This window comes from Vollenhovia emeryi, unplaced genomic scaffold (assembly GCF_000949405.1).
Source record: "Vollenhovia emeryi isolate VEMERY1.0 unplaced genomic scaffold, V.emery_V1.0 DF939210.1, whole genome shotgun sequence".
In the NCBI taxonomy this organism is placed as follows: Eukaryota; Metazoa; Arthropoda; class Insecta; order Hymenoptera; family Formicidae; genus Vollenhovia; species Vollenhovia emeryi.
In genome coordinates this window covers 698977-711890 of record NW_011967156.1, presented here as the reverse complement: position 1 = coordinate 711890, position 12914 = coordinate 698977, and the positions used below count along the sequence as shown (strand labels likewise).

Here is a 12914-nt window from a genome sequence, read left to right as displayed (position 1 = left end):
AGCTAAATGTTTTTTTCCGTGCGATAATTATATTTACCAAGCAGACGTGCGAATCTTGTGCTTTACGCGAGAAGAACACTTTGTTAGACGATCGAGTTTTATCAGATTTTGCAGACATGTTTCTCTGATCACGGGCTTTAAAATTAACGATAATCTCCCTTATCTCCCATCTTGAGTATTTGGACTTTCCAAATGCGAGCTGCATTTTGATACGAAAAACAGAGGAATATTACTGAAAGAGGTTCTATTAATCAATTATCAGGATATTATTATTAAATTATCATGATTTATCGGTTGTTATTATCCCTCAAGAAGTAACGAGAATGCGTCGCATGCTACGGTAATACCGAACAAAAATGTCTGCCGGTAACTTTGATACGCCCTAATACCGCGGATAAAAATGGTACAAAGTTCAATTTCTTTCAATTTGCAAGGAAAAGTCTATACTTTACGATGGTTATCGTGAAATTTGCGATAAAAATTTATTCCACCCCGTGCAATGCGTCAAATTATACAATTTTTTGGATACACAATACGTCTTTACTTTTGAAAAGACGGCGGGAGCGAGAGTGAATAAATTCAAAATCGAAAGCTTTTTAAAGTACAGACTTTGCTCTTTAAAATCAAAAGAAATGTTTTAAAATATAACAATTTTCCACGGAGTTATGTTTATTTAAATGTATGCGAAATTTTGACGCGAAATGACCTATACGTTCATTTCGTTCATCAGTGTAGCCACATTTGTGACTCGGTAACAAGTGAGGGTAACTGTATAACAGTTACTTTTAGAAACTTTCTCGTGCCTGGTAACAACGCCTGAAGAAATGTCAAGTTATTTATGCGTTTACTAGTTCAGGTTTTCAGGTAAGTAGGATTTTAAGTATTGCCTGTTAGTCCCCATTTCTATTGTCTTTCTATTGTTCTCTTCAGTAAGGGCTTTTAGGGTGACGTCACATAAAGCGTAACTTTTGTTAGTACTAAGTAGTGCGTAAGCGTAACCTGCGTACCGCCAATCACAGAACCATTTCGACGGTATTATTGAAACGGTTCTATCAGAATGACCCTGTGATTGGTCGTGGAGTTGATACGCCCGACACGCGCGTCATGGGACGTCATCTTACAGCATAAGGCGTTTTCCAGCAAGAACACAATGTGACACAGTGTAACACTGTGAATCATTACATCCTTGTTGTTTGCCAATGTTAAATAAGGATGAAACGATTCACTGTGTTACACTGTGTCCTTGCTGGAAAACGCCCATAGTATGTCCACTCTACTAGTGGGTCCACTCTCTGCCGGCCCCTTTGCGGCCCCGATCACGTGGTATTCCGCCGTGCACCCGGACAGGGTCCAGCAACGTATGTACGTGTGTGTGTGTGTGTGTGTGGGTGTATACGTACTCAAAGCCACATTACCGCACATATAAATTTTCTGTCATTGGTCTGCCCAGAGCAATGTCGAATGCGCAGAAGGGATCGACGCAAAGCGAAACAAATGACGGAGGGGACCTACTAGTTATACTATATTTACAATATTCATCCGATGAGAAATAGTTAGAAATAGCAGGGAAATTGCAGGAAACAAAAAGTAGAGGAGGCCCGAATTCCTCGAGGGAGAATTTCTGTCGCACGCATCGCATGAGACTATCCTTTTTCTACAAGTTGGCAACACCCCCCATCATGAATGCGCGGACCAGTAGTATATGGGTCTATAGTAATACCAGTCATAACGTAACAATAAGATGAAGCATTCCCGTGGATACGCACTCATGGCCAATCAGAAATTTCCCCAAACTTTCAAACTGCAAGTCAATGCGGTTGAGTGCAGCAAGAACCAATTCGTCTCAAAACTTGGTTCTATGCGCAATGTTTCTATCGAAAAAAAATTGCCTACAATGACAGCGTGTCTATTCACATTTGTCCAAAAAAATTCCCTGATATTTCAAGTATTTTCATTGAAACTTCCGGGCCCAATTATAATAGTTTTCGATGCAAATTTAAAATAAATTTAATTGTTGTATAGGATTATTATTATCTCGTTCACAATGTGTCGAGGGATAAACCGCTGACCAAAATTATGTACACCAACGTTTACTAATGCACTAAAATTCGACAGTAATGCCCAGAGGGGGGCATGTAGTCATACAGACAAGTACAGGCAGATACGTATTCATAATTTGCTCTTATTTCAAAATTGTCTTAAATAATGTCTTACGATTACTTAATTAACAGCTCTCCGATTGGTTTATAACTTCTTAAAATTGTGCTCTAAGTAATAAGAATAACTTGTGCATATACACCGATTATAGATGGCAACGCCTACATGCAGAGGTAACAAACTCGGTACTTCATACCTACTTTCATTTTCTTTCCTAGATTTTCCTAGATAAAGACTATATAAAGATCAGCTTCCGTCACAGCTTCCTTTTCGTCAACTGCACGTGGCCAACTCATATAGGTTAATTTACACAATTTCTTTTTGAGTAACGTTCTTATATTTCAAATAAAACTATATCTGTTATTTATTCAATATCTAACTTTTAGATTTAGTAAACAAAAAAGACTGAGAAGAAAAGAATATTCTCCTATTTTATTAAACAGTGAAAGAAAACAAGGTAAGAAGCAATAAATACCTTATTTAAAAAAACCACCTATATAAAGTAAGAATAAATACGACAAACGTTTATGATCGATGCCTGTTTTCTCGCTTAATTCTTTTTATCCGCAAAAATTATATTAAGCTATCATACAATCATCATCCGTTTCATGTATATTCAATGTGTGTCTTTACCATTATTAATATTAATAATTAGCGTAAAAGAGCGCCAAGTCGTTGATTACTATTGTCCGCGAATGAAACGCCTGTCGCGGCAACCACGAGTAAGTTTCGTACCGTCTCATGAAAGACTGCGTTCAGAAACATCACCCGAGTGTATCATTGTATCCTTGTTGCTCACCGAATGTTAAACAAGGATACAATGATACATTCGGCCGATGTTTCCGAACGCAGCCAAATTCTCTCTCTCTTTCTCTCTCTCTCTCTCTCTCTCCCCCTCCTCTTTCCCTCTCACTGTCTTGTTCTTTCTCTCTTTCCGTCAACTGCTCTCTCGTTCCCTTCTATCTCTCTCTTACCATCGCGTCGTATCTACGGGTCGTTGATATCGCTCGCCTCGTATTTTCTCAGATAACGTACATGCAGCAGCCGTCTGCGAAACGCGGCACGCACTGCGCACCCGTGATAATAATTATTGACAGATGCGACCGACTAATGCGGCTTTCGTCTCGCTAACACGCCAGTCGCGACGGCTTGTTTTACTGATGAAAACGCTACGCGCTCGACGCGGAGCCAGCGATAAATCAGCACGAGACGTAGAGACCGTTGAAAATTAATACCATAATTTCGCAAAAACCGAAGACCGCATAACCAAAGACATAGTAAATATATTAGACTGAGCGTCCCATTGAATGATAATTCACATAAGCTGAAGCTTGTGAAGAGAGAGAGAGAGAGAAAAAATCATGCCTACGCAGTACTACACAGGCGTGATTCTCCCTTGTCACGATGGTGAGACAGAGAAAGAAAGTCCTCTTAAATCTGCTCTGTCTCTCTCTTGACAAGCCTCAGCTTATTCAATGAAACGCTCAGTCTATAGTTACTATGTCTATGCATATAACAATTGCCAGTGGTACAATATTAGATTGCAGAATTAAATTAGTAACGAGACCTCGACAGTTTCGAGTGATTCTTACGCGGGTAAGTTATTTCGATTATCTCTTTAAAATTAAGTAGCCAACTACTGACCAAAAAGTTTACCATACAGTATCCCATGGCACTCGACGTGCCACCCGTTAATAACAGATTTCTGAGATCATTTTGAGATGAAAATTCTAATATTAAAATGCAGAGGCTATAATAGTATTTATATGAGAAATGTTCAAAAGTGACAAATTGCACGGCAGTAAAGGTGTTCTCAAGCACGTCACATCTAAACTATAATTTTGCATACGTTTTGTATGAATTGATGCATTTAACATCGTCGCTACTGTGTAATGTGTCACGCCTGAGTGCACGAATTTTGGACAAATTGACTTGTCAAACTTGAATACTTCTCATTTAAAAACTAGTACAGCCTCGGTGGTAGAATTTTCGCCTCAAAATGATCTCACGAATCAGCTATTAACGGGTGGATCGAGTTTGGGACACGCTACATTATATAAATCTTCTTCATTTTCTTAACTTTATGTGTACTTATATAAAGATTGATTAATGTCCGTTTAATACTTTGATCTTCAAGACGGATCAATGATTTAATGTACGGAACAGTATACATCTCCCTACAGTGTATACTAGATATATTGCATCTAGTAGACACTTTACTCGGCCGCCGTTATGAATCCCGTATCGTAAATAATTGAAAAGCCCGAAGCAATACGTGCTAAGTCCCACGAGGTAAAATCTAGTGAGGCTCATAGCTTATCTCTGTCTACAGTTCGGTCATAATTCCGTCCAAAATATTCCCGCGTCAATTTCAATGCCAAAACAATAACATATTACTAAAATAATTCCTCATTTTGGATTTGCGTAATGTTTACCGGATGCTGTAATTAGAGAGATAATATGCCGGACTTGGTAAATTTTTAATAAAATTTAACATTCCCTCCGTTACACTTTTTGAATTTACTTTTCACTCTTGGCTGTTATGAGAGAAAATGTCTTTCGCGAGTTAATTGTAATATTAGATAATCCTCCCCGAAAAAATAAGAAGAATAAACGAGTGCGTCTTAATATTCTCATAGGTGTTACGAATAACTTAATTAAGAGATAGAGATTACTTTTCCGACTTAAGTCGTAAAGGAGTGAATCGTTGATGCAACAACACACCATTTTTAAATATCAAACGTACCGCGACGGATATGATATACGACTCTTTCGCTCCCTCGAGAGAGATGCATTTTCGTTACGAGTTCCCGGCACGAGGATGCAGCAAATAAACAATCTTTTCACGCTGTACTAGAAACATGCATATTTGATTTGTTTGATTCACAGCTAAGCCACCACATAAAATGGATTGTTTTTGAAGTTTCGTCAATATTAATTGACGAGTCCGCGCAAGAAAACTGCTGGCAGAAAATCAACGCAAGCGAGGGAAATAATACCAGCTTGACAAGAGACTAATTACACTGGTTTTCTAACACAGCAGTGAATTAGCATGAAATGTTTACGTAATTTCTCCTTAATATAGTTAAAACCGGAAATTAGTGAAATACGATATTAGAATGCAATTATAACGATGTGTTACAGCAACATTATATGTAAAACTGATTCAAATTTTATAATTTATAACAAAATGCAACTGATTCACAACGCGATGGAAATCAATATTGAGTTAACATCAAATATTAAAAAGCGAATCGCCCGACCTTAATATTCATGGCGGAAACGTTTATAACGCGATTTTCAACGCCCGTATTCAGACGCGAGCGTGAAAGTGGGAAATCACTTTCCGCCGTGATTCATTACACGAGAAATTGCTCGTCGCGCGAAAAAAGAATTAAGGACCCGGTTTTCTTTCGGGGATTTCGCGATCCTAGGAACGCACCAGCGGAAAGCAGGACTGAAGGGAAAAAATAACACTAAGTATAAAGTATAAAATGTTGAGCGACACGTCCTTTCAATAGCCGAGGACAAACTTTAAAACTGTTTTTCATTCTCGCGAGACAAGTCGCGGGCTTGCGAGCGGCAAGATAAGGCCATCTTCTCGCGTTTGTTTTTCCGTGATAAAAAGCGAAAGCCCGACGAATCAAGTGACTCACGGAAACGAGCGAGCTGCGGCTTTCTATATCCGAAAATGATAAAAATTTGCGGCACGCAACGGGAAATAACTTTATTTGAAAATATTTGAGAAATTTTGTCACATGTACACTTTGCATTTCAAGTCGCACACGCGACCCTCGGGCAATTGAGTATAAAGGCAACATGATAATCTAGGAAGTAAATTAACGCGATAGCTGAATTATTATCAAATGTAATAATAAGGGGCGGGGCGGGAGGCATAGAGAAGAGTACTCTTGCGGCGGAATATTATAACCCACCCCAGCCAAGTTTTGTAATAACAAAAGTCAATGAATAAATGACGGACGATACCTATGCAGGAAAAATATTATGAGAACCCACATAACCCCTCCCGTTAAATTCAATCGCCATAATGCACCCCTCTCGGAAGTAAATGAAGGTTCAACGTGCGCTACGCGCGCACTCATTCATGGAAAACCGTCCGCTGCAATTTGCATTATAGCCATCTAATTTATAATGTGCTACGTCGTTACATCAAGTCCACGCTGATGAATAACGATTGCTCACCATTGTTGCGGAACATTCCGCAGAATGAGAACTGGCGAGTGTATTTTCCCTTCGCATTTTTTTTTCTATTTCAAATTTTTCGCCGCACAAAGGGCTCAATCGAGCGGCTTAATCACGGCGTTATTTAAAAGCGAAAACCCAGGAGGCCGACGACAAATGACGTTTGGCGAACGTAAATAAGGAGTGGAAACTTATTTAGCGATAAACTTGAAATTTCGACTTTGTTCGCGAGGAGAAAATTTAGATTGCGTAATAATTTGCAATTTACTTTAATAAATTTAATTTCGCGAGAAATAAATTTCGAACTCTAATTAATACGTCATAATGGTGGGGAGGTAAGCTCGCGTCGAAGTCTCAAGCGCAAAATAAGCGCCGCGACTCTTGCTCTCTTGAAAAAGATTATAACCGGAAAATATTTTTGCAAACTGCGAAAATTAAACGTAAAAACCGAACAACGTTCACAGGGCTCTTTTACCGCGCACGAATAGTATTCGCGACATTAGTATTGAAATCTCGTGGTAATTTATCTATCCAATGGCTATAATGCTTTGCAATGCGCGATGCGCCGCATACCTCCCCGTCCGTGCTCGTTTTGCTCGCTTACTAATGCGCCTCCATTCACCATGCATGTTCATTTCACAAAGCGAGTCAACCGTTTCGCGGAAACGCCAGCTTCGGCAAAACGCCAGCGATAAATTCTATCTCTAATGTACCCGCAATTAAATCCACTCGCGCGATATATTTAAAGCTCGCTCGCACGAAGAAACGGCTACCTGCGCCAAGTACCGTCGTGCACCGAGTAGGTGCGCGCTTCTTTGACCTTGCGCGAGCGCAGGTACGCACGAATTTCAATATATAAGAGGAAAAGTCAAACGCCGGCGCGTTTTGTGTTCTCAGAATCACACGAGACGTCGTAAATGCCTCGTTAATATTTATACGAAACAGAGTCGCAACGCAACGACGTACAGGCTGCGGGTGCGTACACGGCGAATTGCGGCGCGTAAACTTACCCCCGGATGAACACTTGTCGGACCTAAGCAATTAACTTCGGGCAGCATCGCGCCGAGTCTCTCTTCCAAAGAGATAAGCCTCGGCTGCCCCCCCCCCTCTCTCTCTCACACTCTCTTTCTCTCCCGAAGGGTGGGACGCGGCCACGCGTAGCGGTGCAGTTTCCGAGATTAATGTAATATAACGGGAAACACGCGTGCGGCAGGTGAAAAAAAAAAGCTCGCGCCTGTTGCTGAAGTGCAACGAATGCGGTGCTCGGCGGCGGCGTGCGCGAGTTGCATTATTATATACACACCGTAATAGCACAATGGTAGCGAAGTCATTCTGCGCTCGGAACATTTGCGTGACAAACGTGCGCGACAATGTTGTGTGTTCAAGTCAACAATACTGATCGCCACAATGAATCAACTCTCCCTCCCCCCACCCCCCGCCGGACGGTGCTAGGTAAAATGTATGTATTCGCGGGTATAACATTTTCGCGAGTGCATTCGGCGGGCGCGCACCGCCGTTTTATACAGGGTGTCCCAGGAGGAAAGGTCAATATTCTGGGAGGTGATAGTATCGGCCATTTTAAGCAAAAATGTTCATACAAATATACGTCCCATTCCCCACTGTTTCCGAGATAGAACTGTATACGTAACATACACGCTGATATACAAATGCATATTCGACGCCGCGCCGACTTTTTACGAGCCATGAATGTGCACCTTCGATTTCGCGCGTCAAATTCGGAGACGTATTTTGCTAACGTTGGTGGAAGGTGTCCGTTTGGAAAGGACGGTACATAAATTGTGACTCAATCCTTATCGTCTTGCAAGCCTTATATTTCACGCGCACGCAGTCGGTGACGCGCGAAAGACGCGTTCTCGTTAAGGGCGTCAGGCTGATAACGCGTTTGTCGCGCGACAAATTTTTCAAGCGCGTCGACTGGCCGCCGAACAGAACATTTCTGGATACTCGAGAATTTTGCTGTCCCGCGGCCAATCAGCGCGCTTGAAAAATTCGCCGTGCGACAAATCAGCCTTAGGCCTGGTTTCGCCAACGTCGCCCGACTTTAAAGTTAGTTCAATTCATCCCTCGTCTCTCTTTCCAACTGCTAAGCTGGTGGCAGAGAACGATCCGTAAACGTTTAAGACTGGCTTAGTCGTAGACGTAGGGCAAAGCAGAGAGAAACGTAAGTCGTGAAAGGCTATTGTACACGACTTACGTTTCTCTCTGCCTTGCCCTACGTCTACGACTGAGACAGTCTTAAGCGTTTACGGATTGTTCTCTGCCATCAGCCTTACTTTGGAAAGAGACAAACGTGAATTAAGCCACGAATCGAGTTAAACGACGTTCGGTGAAACCGGGCCCTAGCACAGCGTGAGAAAAAAGAACTGTGCCACTTTTCTGAACTGCGCCACCTATTTCGCAGCGCGAATCTCTAAATAAGCACGAACTCACCTCGAGATCATAAAAATAAAACCTATGTATGCCAATAGCTAATGTAATCTCACCCGAGAAACGAATCGCACGTGCATCCATCGAGTGTATTTCAATTCGTCGGTCTTTGCTGTCTTCACGAAAACGTTCTCTCTAATCGAGCAAGGATTCGAGAGCAGCCGCAACTCTCGGACATCTCTCTCTCTCTCGCGCGCGCAAAATCTCACTCTTGGCGCGAGGTGAAGGGCAGGTCGGGCTTACCTCTCTCGAAGATGCCTCCAGCGACGGATCGTCCTTCCGATCGGGCGTCCACTCGCGGCTTCCTCTCGCGCAGCAGCGGGGCAGCGGAGCGTGTAGTAACACCGGCGGCAGTCCGTGATAAAGAAAAACACACAAACTCGCGGCTACTCTCGTTCCCTCCGAGGCGGCGTGTCTCTCCCGCGGTATCAATCGCCCGCGGATTCTCCTTTTTCTCGCGTTCGCTCGCGAGAGAAAACACGCGGCGGCGGCAACGGCGGCGGCGGCGGCGGCGGCGGCGGCGGCGCGAGCGAGGCGCGGCCGACGGGGAGCGGGGGACGGAGAAGGCGCGTGCGGGAGCACGCGAGGGAAGACGGGAAATGATACCGCGGTGAAAAGGGCAAGGGGGAGGGGGGCCGCTCGCGGGAACGGGCGAAAAGAAGAAGCGGGCGATACGGCGCGCGAGGAGCGACGCGATAAGCGGCGCGAGCGCGGGACGGGACGGGCGGAGTCGCGCGCGCGTCCGATCGGCGCGCGATCGATCGATCCGCGCGGCGTCGATCCCACACGACGAATTTGCCGTTGCCGTCGGACGTCGGTCACATCGTCACACCCGTGCCGCGCGAGGCGGTCGTACGCGGTCTCGCGGTCGCGTGGCGCGAAAAAACGGGGCGCCCCGAAAATGCGACGGCCGCCGAAGGACGCGGTACGCGCGCGCGCACCCGCGCGCACTCGCGCGCCTCGCAACGGTTGCAGTCTCCGAGGGAGAGTCGCGCCGAGGGAAAGAGATCGTCCTCCTCCTCCTCCTCCTCCTCTTCCTCCTCGTCCGCCGGTATGTTCCTCAGGATCCGATCGAGCAGACACTGACCCCACGAGACGACGTCGGAGCGAACGAGAGGGAAAGAGAGAGCGAGGAAGACGGGGAGAGGGAGAAGAAGCGCGAGGAGGAACGAGCGGAGCGCAAGGGAGAGACGGTACAGAAGTCGGGGGAAAGAGAGACAGAGAGGAAACGATAAATAATACGGGAGGATCGGCGCGGTTGATCGCGAAAGTACGTACGCGAAGCTTCCAATCTTCACTCTCTTCGCCGCGACATGTTCCCTCGCGGCTTTTCGGGCACGCGCGGCTTTTCAAAACTGCGAGCACAACTCGATCGGCGGCGAGCCGACGAAAGGGGAAGAGAGGGAGGCGCTCTTCCGGCAGTCGGTGCGCGCACTTGGCTTTTCAAATTTCACGCATGTCCGGGGACACGCGCGAGCCCTTGTCGTTCGAGTCGTGCGTGTCGGGTGGAGAGAGACTCGCGAGAGACGCCTGTAATCCTCGTCGTCGGCGGCGGCGGCGACGATGCCGCGGATGGCGACGCGCTCGCGAAAGGTAACCGCGACCAACTCGTATCGCGCGCGCCTGCTTAACATATACTGAATACGTATCGGCCGGAGCGCTCCGGCTCGGGCTTGTACTGGCGCTCGGCCGTCCTCGGCAACCTTCGGCGGCGCGGACGATCGCCGCCGCGGCGGCGCGCCGCCCGGTCGGCGGGGCCCGCCGCGCTCGCACTCGCTCGCTGGCCGTGCACCGTGTAGGTCGGTGCAGGTCGACGCACCGCGTTGCTCCGTCCCCCCCCCCCTCCCCTCCCCTCCCCTCGCCCCGCTGCGCGTCAAGAGTGTCCAGACGTCGCGCTACGCTCTTTAACGTTCAGCAGAAATTCATATTTTCATAGCGACGGTTTACTTATACATGTGTAAATTAGATATGCAATTCAACGTAATCCTCGTATTTTATGTATGGTAATCTTCATCGATTTGGTGCGTGCGTGTGCGTAAATTTGCGCATGTGTGTGTGTGTGTACGTATATTATAATCTGCAGAGATTATTTTATTTGCGTTGAATGTTTTATAAACGCAATTGCAATTCGTACGTTTTTTCTTTTGTTCTAAAGAAGTTTTCGTTAACGTGGCCCTTTTTATATTTGCAATTTAATTTGTTAGCAAATGCACATTAACGATTAATAAACAAAATCTACCATATCATGTACTCAGGGTTGGGAAAGTACTACTTTATAAAAATATCTAGTTACAGTTCTTTTTTCGCTAAAAATGTAACTAGTTACAAGTTACAAGCTACAAGTTACAAGCTACAATAAAAATATCAAATCCGCATTTGAATTGTAAAGCGTCGATAAAGGCGTTTATGCGCAAATGCGAGGCCTGATGCGATCTGTGGAGGTTTAAAATATACATAAAGGAACTATTAATGTAACTATTAAATCAATTACTAGTTATCGAAAAAATGTAACTGAGTTAAGTTACAGTTACAGACGGAGAAAAAGTAACGAAGCTATAGTTACCAAAAAAAAAAGTAACTGTAACGAGTTACTTCCCAACCCTGCATATACTTGAAAAATTAGATAATTCTCTCACACTGGACTTTGTTACATAATCTGAAAACTATGCATTTAAATAATTATTCAACGGTGATAAACTTATGTCAATTGACAAGAACATTCTCACGATCTCTCGTATTCTCATTATCTTGCAACTGCGTAAAGTCTAAGCGCTACTCTTCATTGACAAAGAAAAGTTTCAAATTTTATTTTATCGCTGTATCCTCTTTCGAATAATTTACGAATAAAATACGAATGGAATTATAATTCTCGTTGTTTATCTTCTTAAAAGATCAAAGCACGTGACTAATGGGGAAAAAAGTACCACGTGAAATACAATATATCATTGTAACAACATACATCGTTACACACGATATATCGTTACACGACTCGGATATACGTGATACATTAATCGTGCGTTATTAATCGTCGTTACCGGTCTCGGACGTAAAGCACGACAGTTTAAATCAGTTTCCACCTCATTTGAAAGTACATTAAAACAACAGAACCGTGTCCTGCAGCATCATTAGTTTGACAATCGTTCGGTACTTGGAGGAACTGTGCAAACTCGCTTAAAGCGCGGACTCGTTAAAGTTTGAAACGCTGAATTGTTTTACAAGTACGGAGAATCGTAAATCACTTTAGCATATAATACGATTTTGAGATCTTATTCGGGATAATATCGATTCCCCCTTCTAAATTAATTTAACTCAACATGATTATTCAACATTTTATAATTTAAAATATACGACTTTGTAATTTTATTATTCAACTCTCTAGTCATCGGTCGACAGTGTGCTAGCCGCGCGCATCTTGCATATTTAAAATATAGCCCAAGTTTTCTTTATCCTCGCCAACTTGGGGTCTCCTCAACGATTTTATTGACATTAGCGTACGCCAATGATATTCCCTTATCATACGTATATGCGATAAAGGAACTCGGCAACATCAAGGCATTGTCAAGCATACGTGTTCACGTGTATACATTATACAAATTGATTCCATCGATTGGCTCCCAGACTCGCCGCACGAAATATATAGACTTGTTGCACATTTCAATAGTTCTATTCTAGCCTCTAGAGCATGTTCCGTAACTTGCACCTACCACGCGATTTTAAGAAAATAACGTCATATTAGAAAAAAAACGCGACAATGAGTCTCTTAGCGGTGTTCAATTAATCCATTGCGATACTTTATAAGCGTTTCTAGAGTGCAATTGATTTGCATGTTGATCCAAATTGCGAAAGAATGGCTAGTCGAGATAGAAAAATTAAGCAGAATTGTACTAAAGTGCTTAATTTGTAGACATTATATGGAGATTTTGTATAATAAGTTTTACATTAACATTAAGGCGGATCGCGAGGTACGAGACGATTTTATTTTCCATTATGGTTTTATTGTTAGAATCGTTAAAAATAATACTTATTGCAAAAAAAACGAGGCCAAAAATAGAACGATAAAATAATTCATCTCTATGAGAAATTGCTAAATCGTTAGAATCTCGTTG

The 12914-nt window shown here is 43.6% G+C and overlaps 1 protein-coding gene across 1 annotated transcript in view; it reads right to left on the bottom strand.

Moving 5' to 3' along the window:
- Window positions 1–9211, bottom strand: part of LOC105561207 — a 145084-nt gene extending 135873 nt beyond the window's left edge. The window contains exon 1 of the mRNA XM_012010982.1: window positions 9052–9211. The gene's annotated coding sequence lies outside the window, so the exon portion shown is untranslated. The remainder of the gene's footprint in view (window positions 1–9051) is intronic.
- Between the last annotated feature and the right edge of the window lie 3703 nt (window positions 9212–12914).